The sequence below is a fragment of the Macaca fascicularis genome, chromosome X (genome assembly GCF_037993035.2).
Source record: "Macaca fascicularis isolate 582-1 chromosome X, T2T-MFA8v1.1".
Classification (NCBI taxonomy): domain Eukaryota; kingdom Metazoa; phylum Chordata; class Mammalia; order Primates; family Cercopithecidae; genus Macaca; species Macaca fascicularis.
This window is the reverse complement of record NC_088395.1, coordinates 153605948-153630314: the sequence shown is the minus strand read 5'-3', so window position 1 is coordinate 153630314 and position 24367 is coordinate 153605948.

The following is a 24367-nucleotide window of genomic DNA, read 5'->3' as shown; positions in this document are numbered from 1 at the left end:
AATCAAGGAGTACAATTTATTTTTTAATGATTTTAACTTTTATTTTAGATTCGGTGGTACATGTGCATATTTACTACCTGGGTATATTGCATTATGCTAAGGTTTGAGGTACAGTTGACCCCACCACCTAGATACTGAGCGTAATACCCAACAGTTATATTTTCAGGCCTTGTCTCCCTCCCTCCCCCGTATAGTGGTCCCGGTGTCTATTGTTCCCATCTTTATGTCCATGAGTACCATTGTTCAGCTCCCATTTATAAGTGACAATATATGCATTAATTCATATAGGATAATGGTCTCCACCTGAATCCATGTTGCTCCAAAGGCCATGATTTGATTTTTTTTTATTTCATAGCATTCCATGGTGCATCTGAACCACATTTTCTTGATCTAATCCACCACTGATGGGCACCCAGGTTGTTTCCATGTCTTCACTATTGTGAATAATGCTGCAGTGAATACTTGAGTGCATGTGGCTTTCTGGCAGAATGATTTATTTTCTTTTGGATACATACCCAGTAATGGGATTGCTGGGTTAATTGGTAGTTTTGTTTTAAGTCCCTTTAGAAATCTCCAAACTACTTTCCACAGTGGCTGAACTAATTTGTATTCACACCAACAGTGTGTAAGTGTTCTTCTCTCTGAAGCCGCACCAGCATCTGTTGTTTTTTGACTGTTTAATAATAGCTATTCTGACATGTGTGAGATGTTATCTCATTGTGGTTTTGATGTCCATTTCTCTGATTATTGATATTGAGCATTTTTTCATATATTTATTGGAAGCATGTACATCTTCGAGAAGTGTCTGTTCATGTCTTTTGCCCATTTTTAATGTTTTTTTTTGCTTTTGCTATTATATAAGTTCCTCATAGATTCTTCATATTAGACCTTTGTCAGATGTGATATTTGTGAATATATTCTCCCATTCTGTAAGTTGTGTGTTTACTCTGTCATTAGTTTCTTTCGCTGTGCAGAAGCTCTTTGGTTTAATTAGGTCCCACTGGTCAAGGGTGTGTGTGTGTGTGTTTGTGTGTGTGTGTGTGTGTGTGTGTTTAACTGCTTTTGAGGATTTAGTTATAAATTATTTTCTAAGGTTGATGTTGGGAAGCGTATTTAAGTCCTTAATCCATCCAGAGTTAATTTTTTATATGGTGAAAGCTAGGGATCCAATGTCATTCTTCTGCATATGGCTAGCCAGTTACTCTAGCATCATTTATTGAATAGGGAGTAATTTTCCCATTGCTCATTTTTGTTGACTTCATTGAAGATCTGATGGCTGTAGGTGTATGACTTTATTTCTGGATTCTCTATTCTGTTCCAGTGGTCTACACATCTGTTTTTGTACCAGTACCATGCTATTTTGGTTGCTGTAGCCTTATAGTATAGTTTGAAATCAGATGACATTATGCCTCTGGCTTCGTTCTTTTTACTTAGGATAGCTTTGGCTATTCAGGCACTTTTCTGGTTCCATATGAATTTTAAAACAGATTTTTCTAGTTCTGTAATAAATGATGTTGGTAGCTTGATAGGAATGGCATTGAATCTACAGATAGCTTTGGGCAGCATGGCCACTATAACACTGTTGATTCTTCTAACCTATAAACATGGAATGTGTTTCCATTTGTTTGTGTCATCTATGCTTTCTTTTAGCAGTGCTTTGTAGTTCTTTCACCTCTTTGGTTAGATGAATTCCTAGTTTTTTTGTTTGTGGCTATTGCAAATGTGATTGTATTTTTAATTTGTCTCTCAGCTTGCACCATATTGGTATACAGAAATGCTACTGATTTTTCTACATTGAATTTGTATCCTGAAACTACTGAAATTATAAGTTTCAGGAACTATTGGAAGAGTCTTTAGGGTTTTCTAGGTATAGAATTATATCAGCAAAGAGTTTAACTTTTTCTTTTCCTATTTGGATGCCTTTTATTTCTATTTCCTGATTGCCTTGGATAGAACTTCAAGTACTACCTTGAATAGGAGTGTTGAAAGTGGGTATCCTTGTCTTGTTCCAGTTCCCAAGGGGAATGGTTCCAGCTTTTGCCTATTCAATATTATGATGGATGTGGATTTGTCATAGATGGCTATTATTATTTTGAGGTAGGTTCCCTTGATTTCTTGTTTTCTGAGGGATTTTATCATAAAGAGATACTGGATTTTATCAAAAGCTTTATCTGCATCTATTGGGATGATCATATGATTTTTGTTTTTAATTGTTTGTGGTGAATCACATTTATTAATCTGCATATTTTGAACCAATGTTGCATCCCAGGAATGAAGCCTATTTAATCATGGTGAATTAACTTTTTGATGTGGTGCTGAATTTGATTTGCTGGTATTTCTTTGAGGATTTTTGGAACAATGTTCATCAGGGATATTGGCCTGTTGTTTGATTTTTTCGTTGTGTCTTTGACAGGTTTTGGGTGATGCTGGCTTTATAGAAAGAGTTAGAGAGGAGTCCCTCCTCCTCAATTTTTGGATATAGTTTTAGTAGGATAGGTATCAATTCTTTTTGCATTTGGTATAATTCAGCTGTGAATTCATGTGATCTGGGACATTTTTTGGTAGGTACATTTTTTGTTAGTGGTTCAGTTTTGGAACTTAATATTGGTTTCGGGTTTCTATTCTTGATTCAATCTTGCATAATTTTGTATTTCAGGAATTTATCCATTTTCTCTAGATTTTTCTATTTTTGAGCACACAGATATTCATAATAGTTTCTAAGGATCTTTTGTATTTCTGTTGAATGGGTTGTAAAGTCAACTTTGTTTTTGATTGTGCTTATTTGAGTATTTTGTTTTTTGAAATTTTTCTATTTTTAATTTTTGTGGGTATGTAACAACTGTATATATTTGTTTATAAGAGATGTTTTGATACAGGCATGCAATGAGTAGTAGTCACATCATGGAAGATGGGGTATCTATCCCATCAGGCATTTTTTTCTTTGTGTTACACAAAATCCAACTATACTTCTTAGTGATTTCTAAATGTATGATTAAATTATTATTGACTATATTTACTCTGTTTTGCTATCAAATATTAGGGCTTATTCATTCATTCTATTTTTGTATGCATTAACCACCCCCATTCCCTCCCCAACCCGTAGTACCTAGTCAAGTCTCTAGGCACCATCCATCTATATGCTTTCTCTCCATGGGTTCAATTGTTTTGAATTTTTATCACAGAAATAAGTGAAAACATGAGATGTCTGTCTTTCTGTGCCTGGCTTACTTCACTTAACGTAACGACCTCCAGTTCAATCCATGTTGTTGCAAATGACAGGGTCTCTTTCTTTTTATGGTTGAATAATACCCCATTGTGTGTATGTACCATAGTTTATTTGCCCATTCTTCTGTTAATGGAAACTTAGATTGCTTCCAAATCTTGGCTAATGTGAACAGAGCTTCCATAAACATGGTAGTGCAGATATCTCTTCAATACGTTGATTTCCTTTCTTTTAGGTGTATACCCAGCAGTGAGATTGCTGAGTCATATGGTAGTGCTATTTTTAGTTCTTTGAGGAAATTCCAGACTGTTCTCCATACTAATTGCAATAATTTAGATTCCCACCAACAGTGTACAAGAGTCCCCTTTCTCCACATCCTCACCAATATTTGTTATTGCCTATCTTTTAGATTTAAGCCATTTTAACTGGGCTGAGATGACATCTTGTTATAATTTTGATTTGCATTTCTCTGATCAATGATATTGAACAACTTTTCATATGCTTGTTTGTTTGCCATTCGTATGTCGTCTTTTGAGAAATATCTGTGCAAATCTTTGGCCCATTTTAAAATCTGATTATTAGATTCTTTTTTCCTATAGAGTTGATTGAGCTCCTTTTATATTCTGGTTATTAGTCCCTTGTCAGATGGGTAGTTTGCAAATATTTTCTCCCATTCTGTGGGTTGTCTCTTGACATTGTTAATTGTTTCATTTGCTGTGCAGTAGCTTTTTAAACTTGATATGATCCCATTTGTCCATTTTTGCTTTGGTTGCCTGTGCTCCTAGATTTTCCAGTTTATTGCCATACAGTGGCTCATTGTAGCCACTAATGATCCTTTGAAATTCCACAGTATCCGTTGTAATCTCTCCTTTTTCATCTTTGATTTTATTTATTTGGAACTTCTTTTTTAGTCTGGGTAAAAGTTTGTCAATTTAATTTTTCAAAAACCTAACTTTTTGTTTCACTGATCTTTTGTACTGTTTCCTTAATTTAAATTTCATTTATTTCTCTTTTGATCATTATTATTTATTTTCTTATACTAATTTTGGGTTTGGTTTGCTCTCACTTTTCTAGTTTTTAAAGATACATTTTTAGGTTGTTTGATGCTTTACTTATTTTTCATGTAGGCACTTATAGCTATAAAATTCCCTCTTAGTACTACTTTTGTTGTATCCCATAGGTTTTGGTATGTTATGTTTCCATGAATATTTCTTTCAATTTTTTAAATTTTATTTTAAATTTATTCATTGACCCACTGGTCATTTAGTAGCCTATTATTTAATTGTATGTGTTTGTGTGGTTTTCAAAATTCCTCTTTTTATGGATTTCTAGTTTTATTCCATTGTGGTCAGAGAAGATAATTGATATTATTTTAAATATTTTGAATGCTTTAAGACTTGTTTTATTACCTAACATATGGTCTGTATTTGAGAATGATCCATGTGCTGAGGATAAGAATGTGTATATTGCAGCCATTGGATAAAATGTGCTGTAAATATCTATTAGGTCCATTTAGTCGATAATGCAGATTAAGTCTGATGTTTCCATGCTGATTTTCTGTGAGGAAGATATGTACAATGTTGAAAGTGGGGTGCTGAAGTCTCCAGCTATTTTATATAAGAGTCTATATCACTCTTTAGCCCTAGTAATATTTGCTTTATATATCTGCATGCTCCAGCATGGGATGCATATATATTTAAAATTATTATATCTTCTTACTGAGTTGAACCCTCATTATGTAGTGGAATACTTTGTCTCTTCTCATAGATTTCATCTTAAAATATACTTTGTCTAATAGAAGTATAGTTATTCTTGATCTTTTTTGGTTTCCATTGGCATGGAGTATCTTTTTTGTCTTCAGTCTGTGTGTCTTTATAGGTGAAGCCTATTTCTTATAGGCAAAACATTAATGAGTCTTGCTTTATCAATTCAGCCAGTATATATCTTTTGATTGGAGAGTTTAATCCATTTACATTTGATATTATGATTGGTAGATAAGGACATATTCCTGCTATTTTGTCTTTTGGTTTCTGTTTCTTTTGGGGAGTCTTTTCTTTCTTTTTGCTTTCCTGCTTGTCTTCCTCTAGTGAAGGTGATTTTCTCTGGTGATATAATTTAGTTTCTTGCTTTTTTTTTTTTTGGGGTGTGTGTGTGTGTGTGTGTGTGTGTGTGTGTGTATCCATTGTATGTTTCTTGGATTGAGGTTACCATGAGGTTTGAAAATACTATCTTAGGACCCATTATTTTAAGTTGATAACAACCTAACTCTGTTTGCATAAACCAACAAACAAGCAAAAACTGATAAATTCTATACCTTAACATCATCCCCCCACATTTTACTTTTTATCGTGACTATTTATATCTTACTGTACTGTCTATTTTGAAAAGTTGTCATAGTTTTTACTCGTTTCATCATTTAATCTTCCTAATTAGAATAAGAGAAGTTTACACACCAGAGTTACAGTGTTGTAATATTCTGTGTTTTTCTGTGTACTTACTACTATCAGTGAGTTTTGTAACTTCAGGTGATTACTTATTGCTCATTAATGTCCTTTTCTTTCTGATTGAAGTACTCCCTTTAACGTTTCTTGTAGCACAGGTCTGGTATTGATGAAATCCCTCAGCTTTTGTTTGCCTGGGAAAGTATTTCTCATTCATATTTGAAGGATAATTTCATCAGATATACCATTCTAGGCTAAAAGTTTTTTTTTTCCTTCAGCACTTAAAAAATATCATGGCACTCTCTCCTAGTATGTAGTTCTTCCACTAAAAATGTTTGCTACCAGATTTGTTGGAGCCCCATGGTATATTATTTGTTTCTTTACTTTTGCTACTTTTTAGATCCTTGATTTATTCTTGACCTTTGGGAATATGATTATTCAATGCTTTGAGGTTGCCTTTTTTGGGTTAAATCTGCTTGGTGTTCTAGAGCCTTCTTTTACTTGGATATTGATATCTTTTTATAGGTTTGGAAAGTTTGCTGTTACCCCTTCAAATAAACTTTCTACCCCTGTCTTTTTCTCTCCCTCCTCTTTAAGGGCAGTAATTCTTAGATTTGCCCTTTTGAGGTTATTTTCTAGAACCTGTAGGTACGCTTCACTGTTTTTTATTCTTTTTTCTTTTGTCTCCTCTGACTGTGTGTTTTCAGATAGCCCATCTTCAAGTTCACTAGTTCGTTCTTCTGCTTGATCAATTCTGCTATTAAAATGCTCCGATGCATTCTTCAGTATGTGAATTTCATTTTTCATCTTAAGAATTTCTGCTTGATCCTAAGGTGCAAGAAAAATTTCTCTTTACTTTTTCCTCTGCTTTTATGAAGCAGAAGGAGTCTCACTGGCATGGTGAATTGGGGTGCCCTCCCAAAACAGGAGACTTGCCTCTCACCCTGTAGCCACCACAGATGGGAATATGTCTTACCTGAGACTGGCCATTCTCAATGTCTCATGCAAAACCCTTGATATATGACCTAAGCATTGTTGCTGCTAATTCAGGGCTCACTCAAGAGCTTGCCAGTTTGCAGGTGATAAATTATTCCAGGACTGGGTCATTCCCTTCAGTGAAACAGGTTATCTCCTGGGTCAGCATGTCTATATATGTCCAGAGAATAGGACTTGAAAAGGGGGCCTCATGACTCTGACTAGTGTCCTATCCTACTGCGACTGAGCTGGTATCCAAGATGCAAAACAAAGTCCTTTCCACTCTCCTGTCTCCTCTCCTCAAGTTCAAGAAAGGGGTCTCTTTTGGAGCTGTGAGCTGTGTAGCCTGGTGTTAGGGGAGGTTTGATGCTAGCACTCCCTTAGCCACCCTGACTGGTGTCTTGTGTGCCCACCCAGTCTACTGTCTCTGGGCCCAGTTCTGTCCTAGGATTCACCTAGGTGTTACCTTTGTAGCCTAGACTACCTTTTAAATTTATTTGGAGCCCCACAGCACTCGAGCTTGTAGTGGTAAGGCTTGTAGGAACTCAAGTTCCAACTGCTAGGATCAGCGATTCCCCTATGGCTAGGGCTGGTTTAAATGCACCCTCTGTGGGCAGACATCAGCTGAGTTTGGTTTGGTTTTTTCCTTCTGCTATAACAAGGGCAATATTGAGTTCAATGCCTCACAATTGATGGCTGTCCCTCTCCCCAGGGCACAGAAATGCTTTCTGCCTCACTCTACTGCTGCCAAGGGGATTGGGGAAGAGTAGCATCAGTGATTTAAGACTGATTTTTCTGTTTTGTTCTGTTTTTTTTTTTCTTCCTGTTCCTCTCTTAAAGATAGGGAATTCAAACCAGGTACTGTGAGTGCTCATCTGATTTTTGGTTCTTACAAATGTGCTTTTTTGTATGTAGAGAGCTATTAAATTGTTAGTCTTGTGGGGTTTGGGGGATAATCAGTGGAGACTTCTATCTGCCATCTTCTTCCACCCTTCCTCTCTATTTTCTGTGTTAATCTCACTATCAGACTATCAAGCTTGTTTTTGGCTTTGTTGATTCTGTGTATGGATTTCTGGGTCTCAATTTCTTTCAGTCTGTCTCTAATTGTAGTTATTTTTTTCATTCTGCTATCATTGGGTTTAATTTGTTCGTTTTTCTAGTTCCTCTAGGTGTGATGTTTGATCATTAGATATCTTTCTAACTTTTTAAAGTAGGCATTTAGCGGTATACACTTTTTGCTTAACACTACTTTTGCTGCATTCCAAAGATTTCGTTATGTTGCATTTCTATTTTCGATTATTTCAATTTTTTTATTTCTTAATTTTGTTCTTTCCCCAAAAGTCATTCAGGAGCAAACTGTTTAACTCCCATGTAATTGTATGGCTTTGAGAGATCTTCTTGCTATTGATTTGTATTGTTATTCCACTGTGGTCCAAAAGTATGGTTGGTACTATTTTTTTTTGAAATTTATTTAGACTTGCTTTATGGCTGAGCATGTGCTTGATCTTTAAGTATGTTCCATATGCAGATAAGAGGAGTATATATTTTTTGGTTGATGAGTGGAGTATTCTGTAGGTTTCTATTAGGTTCAATTGGTCAAGCATTGAATTTAAATTGAGTTTCTTTGAGAGTTTTCTGCCTTGATTATGTAACCATATCAATTGGTTATTGAAGTCCCCCACTAGTATTGTGTGGCTAATTCTTTTTGTAGGTCTAGAAGTACTTTGTTTTATGTATCTCAGTGCTCTAGTATTTGGTGTATATATATTTAGGATAGTTAAGTTTTCCTGTTAAATTGAACCCTTTATCATTATGTAATACCTTTCTTTGTCCTTTTGTACTGTTGTTGGTTTCAAGTCTATTTTTTATGATATACGGATAGTGATGCCTACTATTTTTTTGTGTTCCATTTGCATGATAGATATTTCTCCAACCCTTCACTTTGAGCCTGTGGGTATCATTACATGTAGATGGGTCTTTTTTTTGACAGCATATGAGTGCATCCTGCTTTTATATGCAACTTGCCTGCTGTGCCTTTTAAGTGGGGTGTTTAGACCAGTTACATTCATAGTTAATATGGATGTGTGAGGTTTTGATCCTAGTGTGTAGTTGTTAGCTGATTACTTTGTAATTTCTTTTACATGGTTGCTTTATAGGGTCTGTGTGCAATGTACTTAAGTGTGTTTTGGTGGTAGCAGATACAGTTCTTTTATTTACATATTTAGAACTTCCTTAAGGATCTCTTGTAAGGTTGTTCTAGTAGTAATAAATTTCCTTAGGGTTTGTTTGTCTGGAAAATATTTCTTTTTTTGTGTCTTATGAAGCCTAGTTTGGTAGGATATGAAATTCTTGGTTGGAATTTTTTGTCTCTTAGAATGCTGATAATAGGCCCTCAATATATCCTGGCTTGTAAGATTTCTGCTGTGAATTCAGCTGTTAGTCTTATAGATCTGGTAGATGATAGACCATCTGATAGCTGTTCCTTCTGTATGTAATCTCGCCTACTTCTCCAGCTGTCTTTGAGATTTTTTTTCTTTAGAATTGATCCTAGTCTGGTGACTATATGCTTTGGTGATATTTGTTTTGTGTAGTATTGCACAAGTGTTCACTGGATTTCTTGTATCTGGATGTCTACTTCTCTAGTGAGATTAGGGAAATTTTCTTGAATTATTTTTATTAAATATGTTTTCAAGGTTTCTCTCTCAAGGCCAACAATTCATAGGTTTGGTTGCTTTACATAGTCTCATATTTATCCCAGACTTTGTTCATTTTTTAAAAGTTCTTTATGTTTGTGTGACTGGGTTAGTTTTAAAGACTTTCAGCTCTTAAATTATTTCTTCTGCTTGGTCTAGTCTTTTGATAAAGCTTTTGATTGCGTTTTGAAATTCCTTAAGTGAGTTTTTCATGTCCAGAAGCTCTAATTGATTTGTTTTGAAGATGTTTATCTCTTCCTTCAGTTTCTGGATTGCTTTAGAAGTTTTTCTGTGTTGATTTTCAACCTTGCCTTGGATCTCATTGAGCTTCCTTGCAATCCCTGCTTTGAATTTTTATCTATCATTTCCTGAGTTTACATTTTTGTTAGGAACCATCGGTGGAGAGCTAGTGTGATTCTTTGGTGGTTTCACTCTGTTAAGATTTTTCATAGTGCCAAATTCTTGCACTGGTCCCTTCTTACCTGGAGACGCTGGCACTTCTAAGTTTTGTAATTACTTTTTGTAGGTAGGATTTTTTCTTCTTCTCTTTTCTTATAATGTTGTTTTTTCTCTTTTTTTTTTTCTTCCTCTACTACCTAAGGGGTACAACTGTAGAAACTGCTGAGTGGAGTCCTTTGGATTTTCTTCTATAGCCTTCCGTACTTCTGTCAGCATGTTTTATATTGGACTGTGCAATTTGACCTACAAACCAATAGATGGCACTTACAGGTAAGAGCTATATGTGGCCAACACTGCTGAGTAGTTTAGTTGATGAAGCTTTCTGTCTTCTCCATGGGCTAATTTGTGGGGTACACGGTTTTCTTAGCTCTCTACTCAGCCCCAGAGTGGCAGGGAGCAAGACAGTAAGGGCCGGACCAGGCAGATCCTGAGTACAATTTAAAAGCAGAACAATTTGGCCTCAAATAATGATTTACGGTGTAATACATCTAAAGATGTTCAAAACTAAAATGTTCTGTCTTGTGAGCAAATTAATCTCATGTCAGTAAGGGGCAGGCAAGTTAAGGCTATATGGCATTAAGAAGGCTATTGAAAATATCTGATGAGAGGTAAGACCAGATGACTACCAAGGATCCTTTGGGGTTTCAGTTTAAGATGGTATGAACTAACCTAATATCAGAATGCATCACTATATACTGAGGTGTTGTTCCAGCAAACGCAAAATCACAGGCCATTTTGGATTTTCAGCTATTTTTTTTTCACTAAGCTGCTATTAAATTGCCTCATGTTATATCTCTTTTCTTTTTTTTATACATTAGATTTATGTTTTAAATAAGGTACACAGGGAAAAGCAGATCATGAATAGCATATTGTAGAAGTTAAGAGAACAATGTTTGGTCCTGTTCTGACTGCACCACTTGCTTGCTGGGTGACACTTTGCTACTCTGAACATTAGCTGTTTTTTTTTTTTTTTTTGTCATGGTTACATAAGACTACTAATAGGTACCTAAACTATAGGTGGTTGTGAGGATAAAATGAAATATGTAAAGCACTCAGGTCAGTGCCTAACAAAATCATAAATATTCAGTAAATGGTTACTCTTGTATTGGTGGTGTTATCATTACTTGTTTTCCTTTAATAGTTGGATGTTAAACCAAAAATGTTTCCTCTCTATTAAAATAATGCCTACATTTTCTTCTTTGCTCGTAGCCTAATAAGGTTCCCTTTGTGCTTGCATTTTGTAATTATTTGATAAGTTATCCGTATTAGGCCTATAGGCAGTTTCAAACTTTAATTCTTGGACCTTTATTTGCAACAAAAATATAACAGAATTCATGAAGCAACAGATGAAAAATGTTATCACTTTTTGAATATTACATTTAGTTGAAAATTACATGATTTAAAATATAATTGCTTCTGGAAGTGACTGAGCAGTGGAAGGATTTATTGGGAGAATGAAAAATAAAGCATTTGCTCAAAGTGCAATTTGATCTCTTTGGCTTCAGGTGAAGGAGTCATTTACTGCTCTGTTTTGCAGAGTGTGGTCATTTTGATATTAGTAAACAGCAGCATTCTATTCTCCAGTTACATATTTTGAAGTGTGGTTACTATATGTTTATCTTTGTAGAATTAGAACTCAAATGTAAATTATACATTTTTCTAAAATGAAAACACAATCTGACTCTGATCTTCTTAATGTGATCTTAGGTTACTATTAAGTAAAAATTTTCTTATCTGTAAAGTCACAGTTCTCTCTTCATAGGGTTATAGTCATATTAAAGAAAGGTTATATGACATAAAATGCTTTATAAATTGAGAACCTGTAGATTAAATACTTTTAAACATACTTCTTTACTTCAGGAACACTTGAATCCTTAATACAATAATGTTCATTGGGAAATCCCAAAAGAGGAATATAGTATTCGGGATTTTCAAAATCTCTTCATCATAGTGCCATTTTCTTTGTCTAGATCATCTTGAGCCATTCTGTACAGGGGGAACTAGACTTTGTCAAGATCACGTGGCAATTTAGTGGTAGGACAAGAACTAGCACTCAGGTATTTCCCATTCATAGTCCAGTACTTTTTCTTCTCTAAAATACTGGATCCCAAATCTACAAGAAATTTAAATTAACAAGCAAAAACCAAATAATCCAGTTTAAAAATGGGCAGAGGACATGAACGGACACTTCTCAAAAGAAGACATACAAGTGGCCAAAAAGCATGAAAAAATGCTTAACATCAGTAATCATAAGAGAAATGTCAATCAAAAACAAAATGATGTATCATATCACACTAGTCAGAATGATGATTATTATAAAGGCAAAAAAATAACAGATGTTGGCCAGGCACGGTGGCTCACGCCTGTAATCCTAGCACTTTGGGAGGCCAAGATGGGCAGATCGCCTGAGGTCAGGAGTTTGAGACCGGCCTGGCCAACATGGTAGAACCCTGTCTCTACTAAAAATACAAAAATTAGCTGGGCATGGTGGTGGGTGCCTGTAATCCCAGCTACTTGGGAGGCTGAGGCAGGGAGAACTGCTTGAACCCAGGAGGCAGAAGTTGCAGTAAGCCGAGCTGGCACCACTGCACTCCAGTCTGAGTGACAGGGTGAGACTCTGTCTCATAAATCAATCAATAAATAACAGGTGCCAGCAAGGCTGCCGAGAAGAGAGAACAGGTATACACTGTTGGTTGGAATGCAAATTAGTTCAGCCACTGTGGAAAGCAGTTTGGAGATTTCTCAAAGAACTTAAAACAGAACTACGATTTGACCCAGCAATCTCATTTCTGACTCTATAGCCAAAGGAAAATAAATTATTCCATCATAAAGACACTTGCACTTGTATGCCCACTGCAGCAATATTCATAATAGCAAAGACATAGAATCAACCCAAGTGCCCATCAATAGTGGACTGGATCAATAGTGGACTGGTATGTGGAATAATATGCAACCATTAAAAAGAATGACATCATGTTCTTTGTGGCAACATGGGCAACATGGATACAGCTGGAGACCGTTAACCTAAGCACATTAATGCAGAAACATAAAACCAAATATCTTATATTCTCACTTACAAGGGGGAGATAAATATCGAATACACATGGACATAAAGATAGGAACAATAGATACTGGGGACTACTAGAGTGGGGAGGGAGGGAGGAGAACATGGGCTGAAAACTACCTATTTGGGTACTATGATCACTACCTGGGTGATGGGACCATCTGTACCCCAAACCTCAGCATTATGTATTATACCCATGTAACAAACCTATATGTGTATCCACTGAATCCAAAATTTTAGAAAAGAATCTAAATATAAAATCCTTGATCCTTGATTTGATGGTTTTATTGGAAGCACCAATTAATTCTTGTTTATTTTAGCCAACAAAGGAAATGAGTTTTACTATATGTCATGATCTTAATCTGTAAAATAAGGGCAGTGGCTAAGGGATCTGTTCTGAAGCATTAGTGACTAAAAATTTGGGGGTTGAAATGTCTCTTTGGTGAAGATTTTCCTCTCCTGTGCATTTTCTGCAGGTGTCCTTGGCCTTTCATTAATGACAAAAACAATTATCTAGTTCATTTTGCAACACTGATTAATAACTATAATGATATATAGTGATCTTAGGCATTTGTATAGCTAGATAGAGATATAATTTTACAAATTGGTATCATACTCTAATGGCTGTTTTTCATAATAGGCATTAAATTCAGTTCTACTTAATTTAATAGAAGCAAAAACAGTATAAATGAAGTAATCTTTAAACTTTAAATAAGCATTGCTTCTCCAAATTAAATATTAGGTCCTGCAACATCTATTGTAGGATAAGCAAAATGTTATAAAAAACAAGACAACAAATAATTGGAATTCTTATTATTTAAATTGTTTCTGGTAGGCAGCCTCTAAAATAGCCCCAATGACATTATGTTTATATTGTCAAAGTTTGCATCATTTTAATTCTGTTCTGTAACCATATTTCTCTTAGATGTCTCATGTCAGAAGAGTGTTTCTACTGTCTCTTCATTGTGAGTCCGTTTTGTGATGGTTCTTGTGAACTGTGATGCTTTCTTTGTCATTCCAGAGGGTACGGTAAAAGTATACCTCTCAAAACAAAAGATATGTGGATTTACTTTCAGGGATAAAAAGCAGCTATGTAATGGGGAAGAGCCTGCTCTGTTCTCTATCTTGTCTTAGAGAACAGAAACCCACAGAACCACCTATGTGATAGCAATTCTGAATTGGAAAGCAGAGCAGATAGTCTCTGGCACACCACAGTAAGTAGATGGGCAGAGAGGGAAGTGGAATATTGATGGGTTGCAGAATGAGTATATGGTAGACTTGGGATTAGAATCAAGGTAGTTTACTCTTCAGGGTAAGTCTGTGTTTTTAACCACCATTCTGTACTGCCTTGAGAGAGAATGAGAATGCAATAAATGGTGGTCAGCATTATGGCCATTATTGGGGCCCTCCAATGCAAGATGGGATTTGCCTTGGCTGAGCGTGAAGGCTTGATAGTTAAGGAAATATATGGCGATTGCTTTCCATTCTAGGAAGTGTTGAAAGTACAACTTGATAACTAAGAATTTACTTGTTACAGAGTGACAAGTCCTGGAAAATAAATAAACCACTTGCTAAGAGTAAATCTACCAAGAGTAATCATTGCAAAGAAACCACCCTTTTCGTTGTTTCCTTTTCCACTCACACTTTCAACTACTACTAAGTCTTACTGTCAGTACTAAAGATTATATGATGCTAGACACTTCAGAGGCTCACAGGGTGGCTAATACCCATTTCTTTTCTTTTCCTTTCTGGGCTTTGGTGTCCTTGATTTCTCACTCTTATTCAGTACAAATGTTGCCTTGCATATTTATAGGAGTAACCACCTACTTACCTGTGCTGCACTTAGCTCCTGGGGTCCAGTTTGACTCTTGAGTGCTGAGGGTAGATTACCCACCTACTGCATCTTTCACAGGGTTTTAGGCTGCCACTGCTGGGCAAAGCCCTCCCAGTTCGAACTGTTTTGTGGGCTTACTGATTACAAGTAGATGTCTAGCTTTAAATCACATTTAAGTAATACCAATAAGGAATCTGGTCGGGATTTTTGTAGTTTAGGAAAATGAAGCCATCTTGAACTCAATTGAAATTTGACCCGTTTAAGATGAAAACAAAGAAACAGGCAGTGTATTGAGGTATTTAGTCCATGTAAGAGTCGGAGACTTTGGTCATTATGTGTCATGTGTAAAGTGGCAACATATAATATAAACAGGATATTTCTGATCAAAGTGGAAGTATATCACAATTTAAAGGATTGTGACACAGGACCTTTTTCTCAGCAAATTTCTACATTTATTCAATTTTTGAACTTTAGAGAAGACTTTTGTATATATTTGAATGTTGCTTTCTGCTTGCTTTCTTCTGAGTCATTAATGACTCATTGAACATGAATCATAATAATCTGTTTTTCTATTTATGGTAGCATTTAGTGTTTGTTTCTTACTCTCAATGTTGCTTTTGAAATTGCTGGAATACAACTCATTAAAACGAGCTGGATGTTTTTGATAATTTCCTTTTTTACAATAATGGATACTAGTCACTTACATTTGTATACTGCTGTAAAGAACATTCATATGTGCTGTCTCCTTTGATAACTGCACAATTTTGAGGCAAGAATGTCAAATATTCTTATTCTCATTTTATAGATGACAAAATTGAGACTCTAAGAGATCACATGGTTCAGAAAACTTTTAGTTGCATATTTAACACACACTTACATCTGCTGTAATTAAATGTATTGGCCTAGGTATCTGGGAAGGATGGGCAGAGCTATATGCCTCAGGATCTAGTGGATCCAGGGTCTTCCATGGCAATTGGACTATTTTACTCCTTGATGCTTTGCTCGTTCTGTCCCCACGTCCTATTGCAACATCTATCTGCATGTTGACTTATGTCTTTCAGATTTCTTCACTTAGCTGGGGACATGGTCACTGGAAGGCAAGGTGGTCACACTCTGCCTTTTTTGAAACTCAGTGGAGAAGAGAAAGCCTCTTCCTGTCCTGTTTAATACCAACTCAGGATAGTGGATTCTGAGTGGCCTGGTTTGAATTATGTGCAGTATCTTGGATCAAAACCTGCACCTAAAGGAGATGTAGCATTGTGATTGGCCTAGCCAAGGTCAGATAGGCAGCTATGTGGTCAGGGGAGCAGAGCTTCTAATTGGAAGATGGAAAGAAGCTGAACTACAAAGACAAAACTATGGAAATCACAGAGGTTAAATAGTGGTTCAAGGTATTCTAATTCTTGGTCCAGTCATTTTATTCTACCATGCTATGCTGTTGTATACTGTTTTTGTTTTCTAGAATGTTTTCTTGTGAAAATAATTCTGTTCAGTAGTATACAAAGGTCCCTTTCACTTATTTTTTAAAGTTTAATTTTGAAATGGTTATAGATTTTCAGGAAATTGCAAAAATAGTACATTGAAGTCCCATTACCTTTCACACAGCCTCTGTCAGTGTTAACATCTTATATAACTGTAGTACAATATCAAAACCAAGACAATGACATTGGTATAGTCCAAATAGCTTATTTGAGTTTCACCAGTTATGGGGGTATTGCTCAGGGGCAGAACATTTGTCTGCACATTTCATCAGTTTTATATAAGTGTGTGTGTGCATGTGTGTAGTTTTATGCAGTTTTATATATAGATTCATGTAATCACCACTGCAATCAAGATACAGAACATTCCATTAACACAAAGATTTCCCTTGTTTAGTTTACTATTGATTTTCACATCCACACTACTCTCCCACATCACTAACTCTTGGAAACCACTAATATCTTTCCATCTCTATACTTTCATTTAAAGAATAGTGTATAATAGAATTATATATTATTTGAAATTGGCTATTTGCACTCAGCATATCTTTGAGGCCCATCCAAGTTGGTAAGTGTGTCAATAATCTGTTCTGTTTTTACGGCTCAGCAGTATTCCATGGTATGGATGTACCACATTTTGTTTAACCATTCACTTGCTAAAGGACATCTGGGCTTTGTTTCCAGTTTCTGTCTGTTACAAATAAATCTGCTAAACACTTTTTTGTACTTACTTTTATGTAAGCAGGAGATTTCATTTTGCAGATTAAGTGACCAAGCCTGTGATTACTGGGTCATATTGTAAGCACATCTTTAGTTGTGTAAGAGGACTGCTAAACTCATTTCCAGAGTGGCTGTACCCTTTTATATCCTCACCAGCCGTGTATAAGTGATCTAGTTTCTTCACAATATTGCCAGCATTTGGTATTGTTACTTTTTTAAAAAATTTAGCCATTCTAAAGGTGTACAATGATATCTCAATGTGGTTTTGATTTAATTTCCCTAACAATTTTGAGTATCTCTTCATGTGCATATTTGCCATCTGCATATCCCCTTCAGTGAAATGTCTGTTACAGCCTTCAGCCATTTTCTAAGTGGAATTCGTTTTTCTGTTGAGTTTTCAGAGTTCTTGACATATACTAGGATACTTATATACTTATACCAGGATACTTATATCCTTATATATAAGTATATACTTACATATATATAAGGATCCTTACATATATAAGTATATAAGGATATACATTATATACATTACATATGCTAGGGTACTTATATATACGTAAGGATCCTTATATACTTATATATGTATACATATATAAGTGTATATATATCGATATAAGTATCTTGGTGTATATATATTACATATGTACTTATATATGTAAGGATCCTTACATATATACTTATATACTTACATGGTACATATATACTTATATATGTAAGGATCCTTATATATATATAAGTATATATGTACCCTAGTATATGTAATGTATATATAATGTACTTTATATATAATTTAATATGTATTATATATAATTAACATACATAAGTATATATACTTACACATATATTATACATGTAAGTGTATATGTAAGGATATTTATATATATAAGTATATATGTAATGACACTTATGTATAAATATATATGTAAGGATCCTTATATATAAGTATATGAGAATACATGTATATATGTAAGGATCATTATATGTATAAGTATATGAAAATATGTGTGTATGTATATAAGGATCCTTATATATATAAGTATATGAGAATATTTTTATATAAGTATATATGTACCCTAGTATATGTAATGTATATATAATGTACTTTATTATCTATAATATGTATAAGTATATATGATATATGTATATATAATATATCACTTATAGACATATATGTCTATATATACTTATGTATAATACATACATACACACACACACACACACACACACACATATTAAGATATGCAGTTGGTAAACTTTTTCCCCAGTTTATAGGTTGTATTTTCATTCATTTAATAGAGTTCTTTCCAGATAAAATGTTTTTAATTTTGATGAAGTCTGATTTACCTGTTTTTTCCTTTTATGGATCATATTTTGGTGGCATATTAAAGAACTTTTCATGTAGCTCAGGGTTCTGAAGGTTTTCTCCCACGTCTTCTATTAATAGAAGTTTTATAGTTTTGCATTTTATGTTAGGTCTATGATCCATTTTGAGTTAATTTTGTATAGGGTGTGAGATTTGAATAGTCTTTTTTTTCTCTATGGATTTCTGTTAACTATAAATTCAAAGGGGCTATATTCAAAAATGTTTATATGTTTATACTCTTAATTTCTTAGAAATCATTTATGCAAACATAGTTCTTGATGGTTTCAGTATCATGGCTTAAGATAGGAGCTTAGCAAACCGTTGGTTATGGAGGCAGAAAGTCTTGGGTTCTAATCCCCCACTCACTTGGAGGACTTCAGGCAAGTCACTTAGACTCAGCTTCCTCATATAACAAATTGGATAACAATGCCTGCTTTGTTTGTCTCACAGAAGATCAAACAAAATAATGTGTATGAAAGTAGCTTTAAGCAGTTAAATACTTTGTAAACTGTAAAGAACTTAAACACTTGTTGGAAAAGAATACATTTTATTAGTAAACGTAACAGAATGCTGTTGTAACCCAAATATTTGTGGTTGCCCCCCTTATTTCCTTGATCTTCAGAGAGGCAGTTTTCCCTGGCTTACAGGAACAATCAGAAGGTTTAGTTTACTCTTTTGCTTTTCTTCCAAATGTTCCTTCTATCTTTTGCATCTTTCTGAGGTGGTTGCTTGATAGTCACCACCTGTGATGGTTAATATTGAGTGTCAACTTGATTGGATTGAAGGATGCAAAGTATTGTTCCTGGGTATTTCTGTAAGGGTGTTGTCAAAAGGGATTAACATTTGGATAGTGAACTCAGAAAGGCAGATCCACCCTAAATTTGGGTGGGCACAATCTAATCAGCTGCCAATGCAGCCAGAATAAAAGCAGGGAGAAGAACATGAAAAAGACTAGACGGGTTGAGTCTCCCAACCTACATCTTTCTCCTGCGTTGGATGCTTCCTTCCCTCAGACATCAGACTCCAGGTTCTTCAGCTTTGGGACTCAGACTGATGTCCTTGCTCCTCAACTTGCAGACAACCTCTTGTGGGACTTCACCTTGTGCTCATGTGAATCAATACTCCTTAATAAACTCCTATTTATATATACATCTATCCTATTAGTTCTGTCCCTCTAGAGAACCCTGACTAGTACACCATCTGAAACTGCTCATCCACTCAATAAGCTGAGGCCTGTCCCACTGGAACCTGGAAGAAGATGGTCCGGGACAGTCATTTTCTGTTTTCCACAGTGTTTTTCTTCAATCTAACTCTAAGACTATACAGATCTGGAAGTTTGAAATGCTAACACAGAGATTTCACTAGCTCAACTAGTTCACCTGTTAGTTGAGGTACTCTTTTGTAATGCCTAGGAAAGTACAAATATCCTCTTCCATCTTCCATGCAGAGTCCATCTTGCATGAGCATTTGGAAATTTCCTCCCTTTTCCCTTTCCCCTTGATCCCCTGGCCTGTTTATAGCCCTTTGCCTTTCCCCAAGGGTCTTGGGGATTTGGGAGGCCCCAAATCTTTGAAGTTGTGTAAGAACTTCTGACTGTCAAATGGAACCTCCTTTGAAAGCCGTGACCAAATTTTTCAAGCAGTGTCCTGATACTTTCTATCCTCTTATCCTGTTTAATTTTCTCAAAACGGGTCAGTATCTGATGAAATATACATATTTGTTGTCTGTCCCCTACTAGTATATCAGTTTCATGAAAGGGAAGGATTTGGTGTGTTTGGTTCACAGCCAAATACCCAGAAACTTGAACAGAGAATATGCTAAATAAATATTTTTTCAAATAAATAAACTCATTTTTCAGAGTGGATCCTCCAAAAGACAAATCAACATTTGACCGTATTTTATACAATAACCATATCTCATAGTTTAGTTTAACTTACATGATAACAAAGTTTCTTTGGTGGTCTTTATCTACTCAGGGTCAGTCTCTCTCACTACAGGGTGTGTGAAGAAAAGTAGGGATGAGGGGGAAGGAAAATCCTGCCTTGTCAGAAGACCCTGTTGGAGGAAATCAGTTGGAAGGCAAGGGAACTGTAATCCGGAGACTCAGGTATAATAATGAAATAATAGATTTCTATTCTTGCTAGGCAAGACAGCTGTGAACATAATAGACACATAAAAAACTGCAGCAGAAAATGATTATAAGTAATTAGTGGTGAATGGTCTCTTAGGGAAAAAGACAAATCTAAGAGAAGCTTGAGGGTATTGTCTGGAAAGTACAGATACCAAACATGTAGCCTTTGTGGTCAGGCCTTAGAACCTGCCATAAAAGGAGGGTTGAGTTTATGAAAGGGAAATCTAGCTCCCCTCACAAAGATACATTGCAGTTTCTCCTAAATGCCTTGTAATGCCACCAGTAACAAGAATGATTACAAAAGATGATGCTGACTGAGGATTTTCTATGTGCCAGGCACTATGCTAAGTGTAATAAGCGCGCTATTTGGTTTGATCTTCACTACCACTCTGTGACAGAGGAACTATTACGATTCCTCTTAAAAGTTAGGAAACACAGGCAAAGTAACTTTCCAGAGATAATAAGCCTCCTTCCAGACAGTTAGATTCATTCCACTTTGTTTTGTTGGAAAGATGGAATGAATTTTATATTTAAAAGGATGTGGTTATGACTTTAATGTATCAAATGAAGTCATTCAAATCATCACAAATTGTGGAAGTTCAAGATAATAGGGCAAATTTCCTCAGGAAAAAAGGTCCCCGCCTAGTGAGATAGGTATATCTAGAAGAGGTATCAGCATTTTAAAGTCATTACAAAACTTACTAGACTGTAAGAAGTTTTCATACTTGCCTCTTTGTTTTTTGGATACCTTGCCATTTCCAACACAATATCCTCTATTCATTTCAAGGTGGAGTCACTAACAAAGCAGGCACAGTGATTGTGAGTCCAAGCTTTGCAGTCAGACTTTGAGTTCTTCATTTGTGCAACAAATATTTATTGAGCACTTACTTTGTGTTAGGGACTCCTCTAGGTGCTGGGGATACAACGGTGATCCAGAATAACAAGGCCTCATCTCTCATGGAGCTTAGGTTTTAGAAAAAGGGTAAGTAGTCCAGGTGTGGTGGCTCACCCCTGTAATCCCAGCACTTAGTGAGGCCAAGGCAGGTGGATCACAAGGTCAGGAATTCAAGACCAGCCTGACCAACATGCAAAACCCCCGTCTCTACTACAAATACAAAAATTAGTGGGCATGTTGGCGAGCACCTGTAATCCCAGCTATTTGGGAGGCTGAGGCAGGAGAATTGCTTGAACCCAGGAGGCAGAGGTTGCAGTGAGCTGAGGTCATGCCATTGCACTCCAACCTGGCGACAAGTGCAAGACTCCATCTCAAAAAAGGAAAAAGAAAAATGGTAAGTAATGACTTTTCAGAGTCAATGATATTTTGCTGATCCCTCAAGAAAGAGAAAGGAAAAAAGTTGGCATGCTCCTGGAAGAGGAATGATTTCATACTACTGTTTTAAACATTGCAGTGGTGTCAATCCCAAAGAAAAAAGTCTAAAAATCCTTATTATGGGATGCTGATGGATGTCTTCATAGACTTTTGTTTGTCTATGAGTGCAGTCCTGTCTCCAGTTTCCCCTGCTGCATGATGTTCCACACCTCCTTGACATTGCACAAGTTGTGCTCAGGGCCCCTAATTCCTTTCCCAAATTTGTTTGAATTGCTGTTGATTTTTTGAAAGTCAGATCAAGATGATGCTTCTCTTACTTCCTCAAGTAGAACTTACTCCATCCTTTCTTGTGACCCTGCTATGTTTGGTAGCTAGATCTACTTTAGCACATATCACACTGTAGTGTATTTATCTATTGTCATATCAGGCTTATGTTTAAAACCTGACTGTGAAACTTGACTTTTGTGATCTTCAGTCTCCTTAGCAGTAAAGTCAAGTGGAATGGTATCTTGATAAATGGTAGTCACTATGATTATAACTAATATTTTTAATCTTCTATAGTCTCCAAGCTCTGCTTCATATATCCATAGAATGTTGGAACTGATCATGGCTTAGATGGCTTCTATCATAAGCCAGAATTGAAGGGGCCTTTTTAGTGGTTTTTAAAATGTGCTTACAGAAGTTTTAGAAGTCTCTAAGAGGAGCTTCTGGAGCTAAACTGGCAGGTATCTGGTCTACCACATTGTTTCATCCAGAGCACCTGTTATACGCTTTTAATCTCATCTATTAAGTGAGTTGTCATAAGATTCCATTTGCATTTTTAAAATTTTAGCTTTTTTAAAAAAAGTTTGGAAGTCATTCATATCATCCAATATGTCATTGTCATTGTATAGACAATGACAATGGAATTCTGTCATTGTGTAGACAATGACAATGGAATTCTGTCATTGTACAGAATTCCAACTTTCTCAAGGGAACAGAACTAGCTAGTGGCAGTACTAAAATCCAGGCCCACTGGCTCTTCATAAAGTCCTCAAGATAAGAGTAAAATCCCTGTTTTTCAGATCCCAGGTCTTAATTTGTATTGAATAAGCAGGTCAAGTGTAGGTCTAGAATCCACTGGAACACTGAGACTCTGGGATTTTGTTTTGTCCTCAGAACTTGTAATTTCAGGTATCTACTAACAAATTTCCTAACTTGCTTGGTATATTTATTTCTGTGAATAAAGATATTTACACCACAGAAAAGGCCATTGAACCAGGAGGTAGATAATGCTAACTCATGGGTGCTCTCTGATGAGAATATAAAGAAAGTTGCCCCCGCACACAAATCTGGTAGATGCTCTTACAGAAGAAAGAAGGATTCTTCCTCCTATACTGCTCACTGTATTGGGTGACATTTTCTCAAGCTAGAGGTTATTTGTATTTCCAAGGGTGTTGGAAACCATGATTTTGTCAGTGTCAAGTTTTACAGAGTCTGTTTCAGTTTCAGACTTCAATGCTTAACCTCTAGTATCATTTACATTAAAGTCCATACGTTTGCTCCAAATAGCATGCAGTGATTTACTGAGTCATTAAGACAACTGTTGCCTTATTATGTATTCAAGAAAGCTAAACGGAATGCTAGAATTGAAAACTAACCACATTTATTTAGCTTTCACTCCACATGTGCATATATGTTTTCCAAGCAAATGATTCTGTAGTGCAAATTTGCAAATGGAATGAGACAGGAAGAGACTGCTAATGTTTCAGAGGTAGCTAATGCATTGGGATACAGTAAGATTTTGACAGCTTGAAGGAATGGCCAATTCAAGCAAAATAATAAAGGAAAAATGTCCACCATGCCCCTGGCTTCACAAACAAACTTGACAAGAGGGATAGACTTTGAAATGAGAATTTTAATTGATCATAAATTTAATAAAAGTTCATCTTAGTGACAGTAACCGAAGTATGCAATCTAAAACAGGAGAAGTGATAATACTAATATCTTCTGTGCAGATTGGATCTCTGCCTTCAGTCCTGTCTGCAACCAGGTCCAGTGGTGGCCATGTGTTATCCATTTATTTTTTTCCTCCTAAAATATTCATCACTGCCCGCATCCCCCTTTACCTATATTTTCCCTATAATTTGTGTTTTGGTGACATGATATTTTCTCAGTCTTCCATAAGGTGTTACGCAAATATGGTATCTCTGACTGGAGCCTTTCATTTCAACCAGATCTCCCCCCAATAGCCCCATGTATACAAATTCTGGAGCAACATATTGGGGGAATATAGCCAAATCTGAGCACATTCAAAGGAGGCTGTTCAATCCCTTGTCCAGTGAGGAGAAATTTTGAGGATCTGGTGATGGTTAATTGGAGGAGAAATGGTGTGTAATGGGGGCCGTAGAGAGGAATAAATGTGGAGAGCCTCACTTAGGTAGGGCTGGCCCTGTTTGGGCACTGAGTTCCTGTGCCTTTGTTGCCTGACTAACCTGGAGAGAACCCAGGACAGAGACTGATGTAGCCGGCAGGTGCATCAATTCCAGTATAAGTGTAGAGGATAATGGTTTTACCTCAGGATAGTATATATCCTGCGATGGAAGGTAAAAGGTTTAGATGTAACTAAAAGAATATACCTCTAATGGGAATTAATCTAACTCTGAGGAGGGTA